Source organism: Delphinus delphis, chromosome 3 (assembly GCF_949987515.2).
Source record: "Delphinus delphis chromosome 3, mDelDel1.2, whole genome shotgun sequence".
Lineage (NCBI taxonomy): Eukaryota > Metazoa > Chordata > Mammalia > Artiodactyla > Delphinidae > Delphinus > Delphinus delphis.
Window position 1 is genome coordinate 4,266,813 of NC_082685.1, and position 18,711 is coordinate 4,285,523.

Consider the following 18,711-nt stretch of genomic DNA (forward strand, 5'->3'; position numbering starts at 1 on the left):
TGAGGTACTGCCAAACTGTTTTCCATAGTGGCTGCACCTGCACCATTTACATTCCCATCAGCAGTGTACAAGGTTTCCTATTTCTCCACATCTTTTGGGAAAACCTGTGTTTTTTTTTTTACATTATAATCCCCATAGTGGGTATGCCGTGATAGACTAAGTGACCTCCCCATAGTGGGTATGCCGTGATAGCCTAAGTGACCAATGATGTTGAACTTCTACTCGTGTATTTGCTGACTGTGTATCTTCATTAGACAAATGTCTGTTCAAGTCTATTGCCCATTTTTGAAAACTAGGTTGCCTTGCTGAAAGAGTTCTTTATATTCCGGGCACTAAACCCTTATCAGGTCAAGGACATTTGAACAAAAGGAAATGTATGGATCTTGTTATATCCCTGTAGGGATCATTAGGGAAGCTGACTGCTGCTCGTGGTTATTTGAATATGGTAAACGCAGGTTGTTTTATTTTTAGGTGTGATAATGGACTTTAGATTATGTTTTTAAAAAAACATATATTCCCAAATATTCATGGATTAAATGGTATATCTGAGAGTTTCTTCAAAATTATGTGGAGAAATGAGTGGAGTAGAAACAAAAATTGAAAAGTGTTTTAGGAAAGTAATGGATATATACAGTTTTATTGTGTCTTTTCACATCCTTCTAAAAATCATTTTTTAAAATCATAGATACACATAAAATTTACCACCTTAACCATTTTAAGTGGTATTAAATACATTCACATTGTTGTGCAACTATCATAGTCCAAGCCCATAACTCTTCATCTTGTAAAACTGAAACAGTAACTCCTACTCCCTCCCCCCCAGCCCCTGCAACCACCATTCTACTGTCTTTATGAGATGTGACTCCATACCTCCTATAAGTAGAATCATACAGTATTTGTCACTCGTGATTAGCTGATTCCAATGAACACAATGCCCTCAAGGTTCATGCATGTTGTAGCGCAGTAAAGAAGTTCCTTCCTTTTATTCCAGTGTATGGATGGACCACACTTTGTGTATCCATTCACTCTTTGAACACTTACATTGCTTTACATATTTTAACGATTGTGAATCATGCTGCCATGAACATGGGTAAACAAGCATCTCTTGGAGACCCTGCTTTCAGTTCTTTAAGGGTATATACCCAGAAGTGGAATTGCGGGAGAATATGGTAATTCTTTCAGTTTTCTGAGGAACTACCATACTGTTTCCACAACTGCTTTCCATCTTACATCCCTACCAGCAGTGCACAAGGATTCCAGTTTTTCCACATCCTTGTCCATACTTGCTTTCTGGGTTTTTTTTTTTTTTTTTTTTTTTTTTTTTGATAATAGCCATCCTAATGTGTGTGAGGTGATACCTTATTGTAGTTTGGGTTTGCATTTCCCTAATGATTAGTGATTCTGAGCATCTTTTCATGTGCTTATTGGCCACTCGTATGTTTCTTTTTTTTCTTTTTTTTATTCAATATGAATTTTTATTAACACACATTTTTCAAAGTCTGTACAAATCAAAACATTCCTGTGTTTTAAAAGGTCCATTATTACAAACATACAAATAAACAAAAGGTGTCACCAAAAGTTAGCTACTCAATTTCATGGTAAAAGAGTGTCATGATTTTTAAAAACCAAAATTTCAAGACTGAGGTTTCTGCCTTCCCTTTTTAGAACTTGTGGAAAGTTAGAAAATGTGTGGATTTGCTTTATATTAAATGCCAAGACCTTAAAAAAAGATTTAGTATAAAACTAAATGTGGTTTTACATTGTCACTTCATGTAACAGAATTTCTCAAGTCTTTAAAATTAAAAAAAAAATGACTTTTTTCAGTCTTTTCCCCATAGTCAATGTAAATGCATCTGAAAAATATTATCTGACAGTTTTTTACCTAAACGTTTCTCATTCAAAAGTTACAAAACTATTTAGCACTGCCATTTCCCTTGCTTAGAAGGGAAAATTACATCCTCTACTAGAGTGATAGATAAGTAACATGGCTCTGTCCAATTATGTGCATAAAACATTGTTTTATTTTAAACTAAGTATCATATTTATCTCATTCTAGGCCTTTTTGGGTTCATTCATAGGCTAGGCTAGCTGCTAGTAGGGAGATTAGGAATAGGGCCATAAGGAGTATTGTTGTTAAGTTATTTGTTTGGATTGCTCAAGGTAAGGGGAGCAGGAGGGCAATTTCTAGGTCGAAGAGGAGGAAAGTAATTGCTACTAGGAAAAATTTTATGGAAAAAGGTAGGCGAGCAGATCCTATTGGGTCAAAGCCACATTCGTAAGGGCTGGTTTTTTCTGCATAGACGTTTAGTTGGGGGAGTCAAAAACCGATAAGTATGAGCAGTAAGGCTAGGGTTGTATTCGTCAGTAACGTTAATAGAAGGTTTATTGTTCTTTTTCGGGGTGTACCGAAACTAACTGATTGGAAGTCAGTTGTACTTGTTAATACTAAAAGGACTACGAACCTCATCAATAGATTAATACATAGAGGAATAATCATACAACGTCTACGAAATGTCAGTATCAAGCAGCGGCTTCGAAGCCAAAGTGGTGGTTTGATGTAAAGTGGAACATTAATTGGCGTATGAAGCAGACGATAAGGAAAGTGGATCCGATGATGACGTGTAGTCCGTGGAAGCCTGTGGCTACGAAGAAGGTAGATCCATAAACTCCGTCTGAGATCGTAAATGGGGCTTCATAGTATTCTGATGCTTGAAGTAGGGTGAAATAGAGGCCGAGTGTGATTGTGATGAGAAGAGCTTGGAGTATGTGTTTGCGGTCGCCTTCCATGAGACTGTGATGGGCTCAAGTGATAGATACACCGGAAGCTAATAGCACGGAGGTATTGAGGAGTGGGACTTCTAGTGGATTTAGGGGGTGGATACCCGTTGGTGGTCAGGAGCCTCCTAGTTCAGGAGTAGGGGCAAGACTTGAATGGTAAAAGGCTCAGAAGAAGCCTGTAAAGAATAGGACTTCTGATAAGATAAATAAGATTATACCATATCGAAGTCCTTTTTCAACGGTTGGTGTGTGGTGGCCTTGGAAAGTGCTTTCTCGGACGATATCTCGTCATCATTGGTATATTGTTAGGGTATTTGTCAAAAAGCTTAAAGTCAGTAAGATTATTGAGTTGAAGTGGAATCATATGATTAGGCCTGATGTTATAAGAAATGCTGAGAGAGCTCCTGTAAGTGGTCAAGGACTGGGGTTTACTATATGATATGAGTGGGTTTGGTGGGTCATTATGTATTGTCCTGCAAGTATAGGCTCACTAGTAAGGTGAATACGTAGGCTTGGATTAGGGCTACGGCGAATTCGAGGATGATTAATAAGGTGAGGATGGTGAATGTGATGAGGGCTGTGAATAGACTAATATCTATTAATGCAAGAGTTGCACTTCCGATTAGGTGTAGTAATAGGTGACCTGCTGTGATGTTCGCTGTTAGCCGTACTGCTAGAGCTAAAGGCTGAATAAATAGGCTGATAGTTTCGATTATTACTAATATAGGGATCAGGAAAGTGGGTGTGCCTAGTGGTAGAAGGTGGGCTAGGGATATTTTTGTCTTGTTACAGAAACCGATAAAGACAGTGCCAGCTCATAATGGAATAGCTATGCCTAAATTTATAGAGAGTTGAGTAGTGGGTGTAAATGAGTGGGGTAGTATTCCAAGAAGATTTGTGGAAGCGATGAATAGGAAAAGTGAGATAAGTATTAGAGATCAGGTTTGTCCTTTGTGGTTATGTGTAACTATCAGTTGCTTTGATGTGAGTTTGGTTAGTCATTGTTGGATAGCGATTATACGATTGTTGATTAATCGATTTGGTGTTGGGAATAGTATGGTGGGAAATATAATAATTAGAGTAGTGATAGGAATACCTAGTATAATCGGGATTATGAAAGGGGCAAATAGATTTTCGTTCATGTGTAATTTCAGGGGGTTTGTTGTTTTTGTAATTTAGTGCACATTGGTTTGGGGGAAGGAGAATAAAAATGCTTTGAGATTTTTAGTTGAAGTAATGTGAAGAGGGTAAAGATCATAGAATGGTAAGGAGCCATGTTGATGTGTCTAGTTGTGGCATATCACTAAGGGGAGTTTATAACTCTCAATCTTTAACTTAAAAGGTTAACGCTAGTTCAGCTTCTTAATGAAGTTATAATATGGATGCAGATCATTTTTCAAAGTTCTCTAAGGGTACTAATTCGAGAACGATTGGCATAAAGCTGTGATTTGAGCCACAGATTTCTGAACATTGTCCATAGAACAGGCCAGGTCGTGTTGATATTAGGGTTGTTTGGATTAGGCGTCCAGGAATTGCATCTGTTTTTAGACCCAGGGAAGGAACAGCTCATGAGTGTAATACATCTTCTGAGGAAACTAGTATTCGGATTGTTATTTGTATGGGTAGGACCATTCGATTATCTACTTCTAGCAATCGTAGTTCTCCTGGTTTTAGGTCCGAGGTTGGAATCATGTAGGAGTCAAAATTTAGGTCTTCGTAGTCAGTATATTCATAGCTTCAATATCATTGATGTCCTATTGTTTTTACGGTAAGGGAGGGATTGTTAATTTCGTCTATTATGTAGAGAATTCGTAGAGAAGGTAGGCGATTATAATTAAGATAACGGCAGGGAGGACAGTTCAAATAGTTTCTACTTCTTGAGCGTCTATTGTACTAGTGTGTGTTAATTTGGTTGTAAGTATTAGGGTAATAATATAGAGGACTAGGGAGCTAATTAGGAAAACAATCAGTAATGCGTGGTCATGAAACTGTAGGAGTTCTTCTATAACAGGTGATGCTGCGTCTTGTAAGCCTAGTTGGAAAAGGTATGCCATGGAGATATACAGGATTTTCACTTGTGATTTAACTTTGACAAAGTTACGTAAGACTTTACTAATATCTCACTCATAAAGAAAGACATAATGGTTATGATGTTGGCTTGAAACCGATTAGAGGGGGTTCGATTCCTTCCTTTCTTGAATATTTTAGGTTAACATATACTGGTTCCTCAAATGTGTGATATGGTGGAGGACATCCGTTTAGTCATTCAAGGTTTGTGGAGGTGAGGTCTACTGCCAATACTTCCCGTTTAGATGCGAATGCTTCTCAGATAATGAAGATTATCAGTATGACTGCTGTCAGTGAGGTAAAGGAGCCTATTGACGAGATGGTATTTCATGTTGTGTAGGCATCTGGATAGTCGGAGTATCGGCGAGGTATTCCAGATAGGCCTAGCAAGTGCTGTGGAAAGAATGTCATATTTACACCTACGAATATAATTATAAATTGGATTTTTGTTCATGTTGGGTTAAGTGTATAGCCTGAAAATAGTGGAAATCAGTGGACGAAACCTCCTATGATGGCGAAGACAGCTCCTGTTGAAAGCACATAGTGAAAATGGGCAACTACATAATAGGTGTCGTGGAGAATAATGTCTAGGGATGAATTAGCCAGGATAATACCAGTTAGACCTCCTACTGTGAATAAGAAAATAAAGCCTAAAGCTCATATTAGGGCGGGAGATCATTTAATATTTCCTCCGTGAAGTGTTGCCAGTCAGCTGAAGACTTTTACTCCTGTAGGAATAAGCAATAATTATAGTGGCTGATGTAAAGTATGCTCGTGTATCTACGTCTGTTCCAACTGTAAATATATGATGAGCTCATACAGTAAAACCCAGGAAACCAATAGAAACTATAGCTCATACTATTCCCATATACCCGAAAGGTTCTTTTTTCCCCGAATAATAGGTAACGATAATGTGAAATTATTCCGAAGCCGGGCAGAACTAGAATATATACTTCGGGATGGCCAAAAAATCAGAACAGGTGTTGATACGGGATTGGGTCGCCTCCTCCTGCCGGGTCGAAAAAGGCTGTGTTTAGGTTTCGATCAGTTAATAGTATGGTAATTCCGGCTGCTAAGACGGGTAGCGACAGTAAAACTGCTGTGACCAAGACTGATCACACGAAGAGAGGTGCTTGGTATTGGGTTATAGCGGGCGGTTTTATATTAATAATAGTTGTAATGAAGTTAATAGCCCCCAGGATTGAAGATATACTGGCTAAATGTAGAGAGAAAATAGTAAGGTCTACTGAGGCTCCTGCGTGTGCTAGGTTTCCGGCTAGAGGAGGATATACAGTTCAGCCTGTGCCTGCGCCGGCTTCAGTTATTGAAGATGCTGTCAGTAGTAGAAAGGAAGGGGGGGAAGTAGTCAGAAGCTTATGTTGTTTAGACGAGGGAATGCTATGTCAGGGGCTCCAATTATCAAGGGAACTAGTCAGTTTCTAAATCCCCCAATTATGATAGGTATAACCATAAAGAAAATTATTACGAAGGCGTGGGCTGTTACTAGAACATTATAAAGTTGGTCGTCTCCGATAAGTGTGCCAGGCTGACCTAATTCAGCACGAATCAGCAAGCTTAGACCAGTGTCCACTATTCCTGCCCAGGCGCCAAATAGTAAATACAGGGTACCAATGTCTTTGTGATTGGTAGAGAATAGTCATCGGTTTATGAACATAGGTAAAATGGCCGAGTAGGCATTAGACTGTAAATCTAAAGACAGGGGTAAAGTCCTCTTTTTGCCAAGTCCTGTGGTGAGTAATCATTTTGAATTGCAAATTCAAAGAAGCAGCTTCAATCCTGCCGGGACTTCTCCCACCTTTTTTTTCTCGCGGCGGGAGAAGTAGATTGAAGCCAGTTTATTAGGGTATTTAGCTGTTAACTAAAAGTTCGTGGGAGATGTATCCCTCCAATCTAGTGAGGATTTAGCTTAATTAAAGTGTTTGATTTGCATTCAATTGATGTGAGATATGGTCTTGCAATCCTTATTGGCCAGGGGTTAAGTAGAATTATACTTGCTTAGGGCTTTGAAGGCTCTTGGTCTTATTTAACCTAAACCCCTATAGTAGGACAAAGAGTGCTGGTGTAAGAGGTGGAAGTATTGTGGATAGTACGATTGCTGTTGGTAAAAGGGTTATTTGTTTTGTGGAGTGGAATTGTCATTTTATTTTTATGTTGTTGGAATAGGGTTAATGCTGTGGAGTAGGTAAGGCGTATATAGAAATATAGGTTGAGTAGAGCTGTGATGGCTATGAGGGTGGGTAGGATGAGGGTATCATTTTTTGTTAGTTCTTGAATAATCATTCATTTGGGTATAAAGCCTGTGAGTGGAGGAAGTCCTCCTATGGAGAGTAGGGTGAGCATAGTAAAGGTTGTTATAACAGGTATTGTATTTCATGTTTGGGATAGTAGTAGTGTGGTGGTAGTGGAGTTTTGGATGAGTAGTATAAATATGGTGAAGGTTATTACAATGTAAATTAATAGATTTAGTAGGGTGAGGGCTGGATTGTATAATAAAATAGCGGTTATTCATCCTATGTGAGCAATTGATGAATAGGCTATGATTTTTCGGAGTTGCGTTTGGTTTAGTCCACCTCAGCCTCCGATTAGAATCGATAGAAAGGATATAGTGATTATTAGGTGTAGATTGACTGATGGTGAGATTTGATAAAGGATTGAGATGGGTGCGAGTTTTTGTCACGTAAGTAGAATTAGTCCTGTGCTTAGGGGAACACCTTGTGTAACTTCTGGTACTCAGAAGTGAAAAGGGGATAATCCTAGTTTAATGGCTAAAGCTATTGTTATTAGAACGGATGCTGTTGGGTCGAATAATTTTATGATAGTTCATTGGCTGGCGTGTATTAGGTTAATAATAATGGCTAGTATGAGTAATGAGGATGCTGTGGCTTGTGTTAGAAAGTATCTGGCTGAGGCCTCTGTGGCTCGGGGGTTAGGTTTTTTTATTATCATAGGAATGATGGCTATCATGTTTATTTCTAGTCCAATTCAGGCGAACAGTCAATGGGAGCTAATGGTTACAATTATTGTGCTTAGGACGAGGGTTGTTAATAGGGTGATGGAGACGAATGGGTTAATTAGTATGGGAAGGATATGAACCAACATTTCCGGGGTACGGGCCCGGTAGCTTATTTAGCTGACCTTACTATAGATTATGGTGTAGTGTGGTAGCACGGAGAATTTTGAATTCTTAAGGGTAGGTTCGATTCCTATTATTCTAGAAATAAGAGGACTCAAACCTCTATTATTTACTCTATCAAAGTAATTCTTTTGTAAGACATATTTCTTATTTTATGTTTGGGGTGGGATACCTGCTGTTATAATGGGTAGTGAGATGTGTCATAGGCAGAGAGCTAGTGTCAGTGGGAGGAAGTTTTTTCAGAGGAGGTGTATTAGTTGGTCATATCAGAATCGGGGGTAGGATGCTCGGATTCATAGGAAGGATATTGTTAATAGTAGCGATTTAATGATTAGGTTTGTTGTGCATAGTTCTGGTGTGTAGGGGTCATGGAATGCCCCTAGAAATAAGATAGTTGTGAATATGTTTATTATGATAATGTTAGCATATTCTGCTAGGAAGCACAGGGCGAAAGGGCCTACTGCATATTCTACATTAAAGCCAGATACGAGTTCTGATTCTCCTTCTGTGAGGTCGAAAGGGGCTCGGTTAGTTTCTGCGAAGGTGGAAATAAATCATATTATGGCTAATGGTCATGAGGGGAAGAGCAGTCATAGTTTTTCTTGTGTAGCGTTTAGTGTGGATAGAGTGAAGGAGCCATTTATTAGAAGTACAGATAGAAGAATAATAGCTAATGTTACTTCATGTGAGATTGTTTGTGCTACTGCTCGTAGTGCTCCGATTAAGGCGTATTTTGAATTAGAAGCTCATCCAGATCATAGAATAGAGTAGACCGCTAGGCTTGATATTGCTGATATGAAGAGTACTCCTAGGTTTATGTTGATGAGGGGGTGTGGTATGGGTAGGGGAGCTCATATTGTGCGGGCCAGGGTTAGTGCGAGTACGGGTGCGATGATGAATATGGTGGTGGAGGATGTGGCTGGTCCTAAGGGTTCTTTGGTGAATAGTTTGATTGCATCGGCGAAGGGTTGTAATAAGCCATATGGACCTACGATGTTGGGTCCTTTTCGGAGTTGTATATAGCCTAGGATTTTGCGTTCTACTAATGTTAGAAATGCTACAGCTAAAAGAATGGGTCGGAGTTGTATATAGCCTAGGATTTTGCGTTCTACTAATGTTAGAAATGCTACAGCTAAAAGAATGGGAAGGATGAGTGTTAAAATGTTAATTATAAACATTTGTTGAAGAGACGATTTGAACCTCTGGGTATAAAAGCTTAAGTTTTATGCAATTGCCGTACTCTGCCACTTCAACAAAGCCCTGGTCTTGGGCAGAGTATGTTTGCGCTAGTTTATTAGGTTGAGACTGGGTCACTAATTGTTTGAAGGCGCTTTTTTAAAGTTGGCCTTACCTCTCTTGTCCTTTCGTACTGGGAGAAATGCGTAATAGATAGAAACCAACCTGGATTACTCCGGTCTGAACTCAGATCACGTAGGACTTTAATCGTTGAACAAACGAACCCTTAATAGCTGCTGCACCATTAGGATGTCCTGATCCAACATCGAGGTCGTAAACCCTATTGTCGATATGGACTCTAGAATAGGATTGCGCTGTTATCCCTAGGGTAACTTGTTCCGTTGATCAAAATTTTGGATCAATAAGTGATATTATACTTTGGCTAGTAGGCCTAGGTTTTAATCACTCGGAGGGTTTTTTATACTCTGAGGTCACCCCAACCGAAATTGTCAATTCATATAAAGCTTTGTTATCCCTTGGTGGTATTATTTTGTGCTTTTTGGGTTGATTGATTAAAGCTCCATAGGGTCCTCTCGTCTTATTGTGTTATCCCCGCCTCTTCACGGGGAGGTCAGTTTCACTGATTAAGAGTAAGAGACAGTAAAACCCTCGTGTGGCCATTCATACAAGTCCTTATTTAGAGAACAAGTGATTATGCTGCCTTTGCACGGTCAAGATACCGCGGCCGTTTAACGATTGTCACTGGGCAGGCGGTGCCTCTAATACTGGTTATGCTAGAGGTGATGTTTTTGGTAAACAGGCGGGGTTTGTGTTTGCCGAGTTCCTTTTACTTTTTTTAATCTTTCCTTGGTGCACACCTGTGTTGGGTTAACAGTATGTTTAATAAATAGTTTAGTGTTAGGTTATATTTATTGGCTGTTAACTCTCAGTATATTATCAGTCACTGATATAAGCTTGTGCGAGGAGAAAATTTTTCTTGTTACTCATGTTAACAGTATTTCTTCTATAATTAAATAGATTAGTCCAGTAGTCAGGTTAGGAGTTATTTTACTTATTGTTGAAATTAAAACTTATTTTTGTTGTTGAGCTTGAACGCTTTCTTAATTGGTGGCTGCTTTTAGGCCAACTATGGTTTAAGTTTTATATTACTCTCTAGTAAAGGTTGTATCCATTTCTAAAAAGCTGTACCTTTTTAGACTAACAATTAAACATACGTTGAAACTTGCTGTGGTTTTTAGTATTGTTTAATGTTGAACTGAAATTCCTTTCTTGGACGACCAGCTATCACCAGGCTCGTTAGGCTTTTCACCTCTACTTACAAGTCTTCTCACTATTTTGCCACATTGATGAGTTTGTTCTAGTTACTGCTTATAAGTAGCTCGTCTGGTTTCGGGTAATTTAACTTAAGGTCTCTTTGCTAAATTATTACTAGTTAAGTCATTATGCAAAAGGTACAAGGGGTAAGCTTTGCTTTTTTCTACTTTTAATAATTCTTTCATCTTTCCCTTACGGTACTTTCTCTGTAGCGCCACTGATATTTAAATTTCTATCTCCTATACTTTAAATGTATGGTAAATGTTTTATTTGATTAACTTATAGTAGTAGTGATGGGGAGGGGTATGGGCTAGATATAGTTCAAGATGTGCACAAGTTGTGAAATCTTCTAGGTGTAAACTAGATGCTTTATTTAAGCTACATCTTGTTTATCCAAGCACACCTTCCGGTATGCTTACCTTGTTACGACTTGTCTCCTCTTGTACGCTTGCTTAGCATGGGTTAGCGATCTGGGGCTTTGCTATGGCACTTGAGGAGGGTGACGGGCGGTGTGTGCGTGCTTCATGGCCTTATTCAATTAAGCATTCTATTCTTAATTTACTGCTAAATCCTCCTTTAGTTTTTAGGTTTCATAAAAACTTCCGTGTGGGTTATAAGGGGTGTTCGTATTATAGAAAATGTAGCCCATTTCTTCCCAATCCGTAGGTTACACCTTGACCTAACGTTTTTATGTGCGATAGTTGTGCTTGCTTTCGTTCCTTTTTTAGGGTTTGCTGAAGATGGCGGTATATAGACTGAAGTAGCAAGGATTGGTGAGGTTGATCGGGGTTTATCGTTTACAGAACAGGCTCCTCTAGAAGGATGTGAAGCACCGCCAAGTCCTTTGAGTTGTGGGCTGTTGCCGATAGCACTCTGGCGAATAGTCTTGTTTTAGGACTATTTAAGTTTACGACTAAGCATAGTGGGGTATCTAACCCCAGTTTGGCTCTTAGTTGTCGTGTACTCAGTTTATGGTAAAGTTACTTTCGTAGTTTAACTTCATTTTGATTATGGCTTTTTACAGCTTAATTAAGGCTTGACTTTATTTTTGTATTGCTCCTTGACACTCTTTACGCCGGGTGTCTATTAATTTGGGCCAATCGTATGACCGCGGTGGCTGGCACGAAATTTACCAACCCTAGTTAGCATGGCTAGGTCAAACTTCCGTTCATAGCCTAATTCTTGTCACTGCTGTATCCCGTGGGGGTGTGGCTAAGCAAGGCGTTATGAGCTACTAGCGTAGTGTGCTTGATACCCGCTCCTTTTAGTCTTAATGATTTGAAGGGCGTTCTCACTGGGATGCGGATGCTTGCATGTGTAAGTCTGCTAAGAACTAATAGAAAGGCTAGGACCAAACCTTTGTGTTGATGGGGCAGTAATGCCCATCTAGACATTTTCAGTGTCTTGCTTTATAAAAATTTAAGCTACATTAACCCGTGGAGTAGAAAATTATTTGTATAATTTCATTATGGGGCTTGTGTCAGATTTAGTGTTGATGTATTAAAAAAAAGTGCGCGTAGATCTAGGGACGAAGCAGTGTAGGGGGGTGGTGAATATTAAAGCAGACGATCAGTTTTGTAAGGGGTAAGGGGGTTTAAACCCCTATGAGATAGAGTTTTTTGAGCCCGGGGGGAATAATGGAGTACCATGTCCTGTAACCATTAATTAAATTACACCTGTTGGTTGTGCTAGTCCAATCAAAAATACACACAGGCCCAGCTACAATTTATCGGACTGTGACAGGGCCTTTCTAAGGCCATAGCTGAGCCTTGTGAGAATGCTCACCGATTAGAAGCATTTGCTCCTCGGAAACGCCTAGCAAGTTAAACTTACTGCTACACTTTTGGTAGACTGAGGTACAAATGTCGTCTGCCCTTATGATTACCTCTAACTCTAGTTCCGCCCCCTGCATTAATGATTCCAAGGTAGCTGGTTTTCCTGTTTCATGGCACACTACACACCTCTAGTTCCTTTCACAAACATCATATAGAGGACCTGAGACAATGGCTAGAAATGCCAGTCTATCCTCTCACCTGGAAAAGGCCTGAAGGGAAAACAGGACAAAATTCAGGCTGGGGCCAAGCTGCTTTTGATAGAGAAGCACCTGTTTTCAACACATTTCCATTAAAAGCAGGGCTGGGTAGGGAGGAGTGGGGAAGAGGTGGAGTGATGTCACTGCCCCAGTCAGACTTATGGTCCCTACTAGAGCAGCTCAGACTAACCTCCAGAATGCTCTGTAGTCCAAATATTATCCCATTTTGAATCAGGTAAAAAAAAAAAAAAAAGTTACCTGAAAATGGCCCAGTATGACAACGGATATAAGGGTATTTTTTAAAAAATAGGTGGCAGTGTGAGAATTTAAAATCAGTCACATAAAACAGTCAAGAAAGCGGTAGGGGAGAGAAGTGTCCAGTACAACCTGGACAACCTTTCTTTCTGCCCTTAAGTGCCTTTTGGAGGATTTCTTGGAAGAGCATGTAAGAAGATACTTAACTCCATACTTACATATTGAATTGTTTCACCTTAGCCATCAGTTTTTAAGACTCCAAGGTAACAAAGAAAAGATCTGATTCTTTTGCTAAACGCTAGAGAGTAGGACTTTTTTTAAGAGGCATCACTTTTACAAGAAGAATGAGCTAGGCTATCATTATTCCTTTATCAAGAAAAAGTTTGTTTTTTTAAAAACTCTGGCTATACGTAGTATAAAGTTCATACATAATATACCTGGAAAAAAACCAAAGAGTATATATACCCTGAAGCAGAAGGTTTATTGGAGAGAAAAAGTCTCTTCCACGGTACCAAGTCTTAAGGTGGCAGTTTTCAAAGTTCAGAGGGTGGCAGTGATGTAATTAATGCCAAACTGTTTGCTCACGGGTGTGGCAGGATGCAATGATGGACCAAAAACAAAAAACCATTCTGCAGTGACCATCACACACACGCACAAGTAACGAGAGAGAGACAGTAGTACTGAGAGAAGGGTTTGGGATAGAGAGAGGGGAGTGAGGGAGAGTATGAGAGAGCGCGAGCCTGAAACCCCAAATCATTCAAGCATGCAGTCATAATACAGCACAAAGCAGGTGTTTCCATTCAGCCCACTGCAATCGCACAAAGAAGGGTAACTATAGTAAAATAGAGATTTCTTAAGAAAGCTTGCAATTCCCAGAGAACAGCCAGGTTGCCACCCTAACCCAGGAATCCGTTGCTATTGCCAGGAGCGTCCTTGTGGTCTCTTGTGGTCTCTCGTGGTTTCTCATGGAGAGGTTATAGCTGCTGACTTCTCTGACTTCTTGTTCTTGGACAAGGCAGCTGCTTGGCTTCAGGAGCTCTCGGTTTTTGGCCTGCAATTGTTCTGTAACTTCTTTGTGGGTTTTCTCCATCTGGTTCATTTTGGCTCTCATCTGAGATGCTTGGTATTGAGAATCAGCCTTCAACTTTGGGCAAAGATGACAGAGTGGTCAGTGCCTGGTGAGTCCAGAGCTATCGCCATTGGTTGTGATCAACTCAAGCCTGGATTTTTTCTTTAGGATTTCATTTTGAATTGCAGATGCAGGAAGTGTTTTCTTGCTGCTTCTCCTGGTGGCTGGCACGGGAACAACCGCTCAGGTGCTTCCTCTGCTCTTTGGTCTTGTGAAGGACCCGTTTGTATGAAAGTGTGCACAGCCAGCGTAACAATTTCCCGTCTACCTTTTTTCTGCCACCAGGAGTTCTTTATATATTCTGGATATTAATCCCTTATCAGATACATGATTTGCAAATGTTTTCTCACATTCTATGTGTTGCCTTTTTACTCTGATGAGAATGTCTTTAGATTCACAACTTTAATCTCAGGCAGCCCAATTTATCCTTACTGTTTTGTTCTGTTACCTGGGCTTTTGGTATCATATCCAGGTGTCATATCCAGGAAATTATTGCCAAATCCATTGTTGCAAAACTTTTGTCCTGTCTTCTTCCAAGAGTTTTATTGTTGTAGGTCTTACATTTAGGCCCTTGAGCTATTTGACTGCTCAGCGCTCAAGCAAGTGCATTAACCAGGGACTTCGGACTTTCTGACACATTCGTTCAACTGTAAACAAACACCTGAATGCAACAGGAGAGCTGCCATTGATAGGAAGGAACCCTGAGAGTTTTCTGCAAACCCTAATTAACCGTTTTGTATGTGGATTTGCAGGGGGGTTGCCTAAAAGGGACGCAGCCATTATAGGGCATATTATACTGAGGATGCAGTGTTAAAAAATCTAGGGCACAGGTCCTGGGGCCAGAAGACCCTCAGCTCTCTGAAAGTGAGGTTTTGGTTAGGAAGCCTGTGCAACCACAGACAGACACACCTGAGGCTTGGTCCAAGTACCTTTCCTCCAAGGAGCTTTCCTCCACGTTCTCATCTCTCCTCCCAACAGGCTTTTTTACCCCTGACTTGTAAGGTCACAGGCAGGCATAGCTGAGACCAGAAGCCCAGTCTCCCTCTGCCTTCTCCAGCAGATCCCTGCTGCCCCACTGTGACCCAGACCCCATAACACTAGCCTTTCCAGGGCCCAGCATTCCCTTTGATGCTCCCAGGAGCCCAGCCAGGCCTGGGACTCGTCCTGTCCTCTGGCCGTCAGAGCAGCAGCCAGGAGGAGGAAGGCTTAGCTTCCTAGCCACCGGTTCTACATTCCCCTCCCACCCACTCTAGCCTCCATCCCCAGCTCAGCATAGAGGAGAGGCCGACAGTCCCCATCTCCGTGACCCACCCTTCCCAGCAGCCCTCATTCCCTACAGAAACCCTGCATAAAGCAAGGTTAAGAAGTTAAGGCTGAGCAGAACCTCCTGAGAGCTGGTTGAGGTCCTGACTCAAGATGAGATCAGGTCACCTTCCAGACCTGTCCCCAAAGTGCCCCAGGCAAGAGCATTCCCCACACACGAATGCGCTTCCTTGGTGCTTCCCTGACACAAAGCACCAACTCGGTGAGACTGGGTCAGGGTCTGAGCAGCAGAGGGACCCTCACAGAATGAGCTGAGCTGGATGAGGCTGGGGCTGACGGGGTGGCAGTCACTCAGACAGGTGAGACTGAGCAGGGCCTCAGAGAGCTGGTTGACGTCCCGGCAGTACGGCTCCCGCCGCAGGATGAAGTCCAAAACACCCAGCAGCTGGTGCCGGAGCCGCTCTGGCTCCTGCGTCTTCCGAATGCCACCACTGCCTTTTTCCTCTTCTTTTCTCCCCCGCTGCTGCTGACTGTGTTCTGTGAAGCCCCTGGCAGAATGCTGCGCCTTAGAAGACCCCTGTGCCCTGACCGGCTTCTTCAGGAACTCATCCAGTGTAGGGCCATTTCGCCTCAGTGGGTCATCAGGCACCATGGTTTCCCACGAAGGTGAGGGGCAGCAGGCGCTCTAATGATTGCCATCCACTTCTCAGACTCCTCTGCCAGGTCCCGATGATCCCATTGGTCTCTTCAGCCAGCTTCACCATGAACCTGTCGTCATAGGAAGAGATCCTCTTGCCATCCAAGACCCAGGAGGGAGTGAGGGAGAGCAGGCTGAGGGAATACAGCTTGTGCAGGAAGTGACCCTCTCTGACACCTTGGAGTCCCTACTGAAATGCCACTGAGGCACAAAGACAGTTATGTCGCGGTGGCCACGGTCCCAGAAGTACTGCACAGCAATGGCAATGCCCCGGCTGGAGGCCATGCACCATGGCCACGTTGCTGCCATCGATGACAATATGGCGGAGGTCTGGCTTGCGTGGCACATTGGCAAGGCACAGGGTGAAAGGGTCCTGGAGGGCCTCCTGGAAACGCTGCGTGCCAGTCACCAAATTACCCCCCCAGGTGCCTCGTTTCCACGGAGACCCCCGACCTTGAACCATGACCTACCTTGAGCCACGACCTGCTGCTTGTCTGCCCAGTCTCCTGTGTCCCCTCCATCTCCGCAGTGCCAAGGGGGTTCAGGCGCTGGTGGGGGGCTGCACACTCTTGGAGGTGAGGCTTCCCCATTATGGAGCTGCTGCAGGAGAGAGGCTCCCTGGGGTTGGGCTGCCTTCTGAAGGGGCCCTGGGTGCCAGGAGGTTCGCCCTGGACCCAGAACCTTCCTCTCTCCTGAGGCACCCCCTCCTTCCCCAGAGCCTTCCCTTTCAGAGGCACTGCCTGCCCTGCCTCTCCTCCTCCTGTGGCCTGAAGGCCACTTGTCTCTCCCAGGCCTCTTCCCTGGGCCACTCCTTCTACCCCAAATCCATCTCCCTGGGACCACCGTGCTTGTCCCCTCCTTCCCCATAGCATGTCTCTCTCCCCTCGACTCCTGCCACCCCTGCCATCACTCAGGGGACTCCTGACTCCCTGGTGCTGAGCACCCAGCAGACCTGGGCTTCCCCACTCCTAGGACGGGAATGCTTGGGGCCCCTGCCCCCCGGATGCCTCTTGAACCAGGCTCAGCAGTTCTTCCTGGACAGCAAGGGGCAGCTGCAGCAGGGCCTCTGTGTGGGCATCCCCCCGGGACTGCAGCAGAGAAGAGAATTCTCTCAGCTCTCCAGCGCACTGAGAGGCTCCAGGGGATGGCCCCAGCCGAAAGTCCCAGCTCAGCCGCTCCACCAGCTCCTCCAGGACCATGACAAAGGCCTTGGTCAGGCCGCTGACCATCAGCGAGCCGGGCGCCCCTGGCACCAGGTGGGCTGATGTGCTCCAAGTCAGACAATCAAGGAAGAAGCCCTGGGCTCCCAGAAAGACGCAGTGCAGTTTGGGTGAGTAGTGAATTGCATTCTGTAGCTCTGGGCTGCAGAGACCCTTCAGGTACTCCTTGGCTCTGCTGGCGTTCTCCTTGGGGCCCTCCAGCTGCAGCCAGATGTGAGGGTTCTCAGGACAGTCCTTCGGGAGGATGCTCATCCCCACCCTGAAGATGCGCTCCACATGGGGTTGCTGTTCTTGCACCTTGTCCTCGGCCTCTGCAGACACCGCAAAACGGTCATGGGATGGGGAGCCAGCCCCCCAGGTAGGCATGGCTCCTTGGCCGCCCAGCCCCAATGGGGACCTCTCTTCCCCACATCACGAACAGTTTTTTGAGTCATTTCCTGGCCAGGGGTGGAGTAAGCTGGGCCCCTCCCCGGGCTGGGCCTGCACACTGAGCCCCAGCGCACGCCTGCCCCTGCCAGCTGCAGGCTTCTCCCTGCCTGCGGCCAGAGCCTTGGCCCAGGCCCAAGCCCCCCAGAGTTAATTGAAAATGCTGTCCTCTCCCCCATTGGGTGGTCTTTTCACTCTATTCCCTTGGTCTATACATCTGTCTTTATACCAGTACCACACTGTTTTGAGTACTGTAGCTTTGAAATCAGGATATAGGAGTTGTCCAGTTTTATTCTTCTTTATCAATATTGTTTCGGCTTTTCAAGACCCCTTGAGATTCTAATTTGAATTTTATGATGGGTTTCTCCTTCTGCAAAAAATATTGGGGTATATATAGTTGGTTAACAATATTGTGTTACTTTCAGGTGTACTTATACATGTATCTATTTTTCAAATTATTTTCCCATTTAGGTTATTACAGAATATTGAGCAGAGTGTCCTGTGCTATACAGTAGTACAGTAGGTCCTATTTTAAATATAGTAGTGTGTATATGTCAATCCCAAACTCCCAATATATCCCTCCCCCTACATCTTTCCCCTTTGGTAACCATACGTTTGTTTTCTAAGTCTGTGTATTTGTTTTGTAAATAAGTTCACTTGTATCATTTTTTTATTTAAAGATTCCTCATGTAAGTGATATCATATGATATGTCTTTCTCTGACTTACTTCACTTAGTATCACTTAGTATGATAATCTCCAGGTCCATCCATGTTGCTGCAAATGGCATTATTTCTTTTTAATGGCCGAGTAATACTCCATTGTGTATATGCACCTCATCTTCTTTATCCATTCCTCTGTTGACAGACATTTAGGTTGCCTTTCATGTCTCGGCTATTGTAAACAGTAAAACAGTGCTGCAGTGAACATTGGGGTGCATGTATCCTTTTGAACCATGGTTTTCTCCAGATATATACCCAGGAGTGGGATTGCTGGATCATATGCTAGCTCTATTTTAAGTTTTTTAAGGAACCTCCATACTGTTCTCCATAGTGGCTGTACAAATTTACATTGACACCAACAGTGTAGGAGGGTTCCCTTTTCTCCACACCCTCTCCAGCACTATGTGTAGACTTTTTTTTTTTTTTACGTGTAGACTTTTTGATGATGGCCATTCTGAC

The 18,711-nt window shown here is 42.9% G+C and overlaps 1 long non-coding RNA gene and 1 pseudogene across 2 annotated transcripts in view; one reads left to right on the forward strand and one right to left on the reverse strand.

Moving 5' to 3' along the window:
- LOC138414034 (uncharacterized) overlaps positions 1-18,711 on the forward strand; it is a 57,381-nt gene that overhangs the window by 26,960 nt on the left and 11,710 nt on the right. The window lies entirely within an intron of this gene.
- Positions 8,266-17,521, reverse strand: LOC132421650 (protein KHNYN pseudogene; annotated as a pseudogene).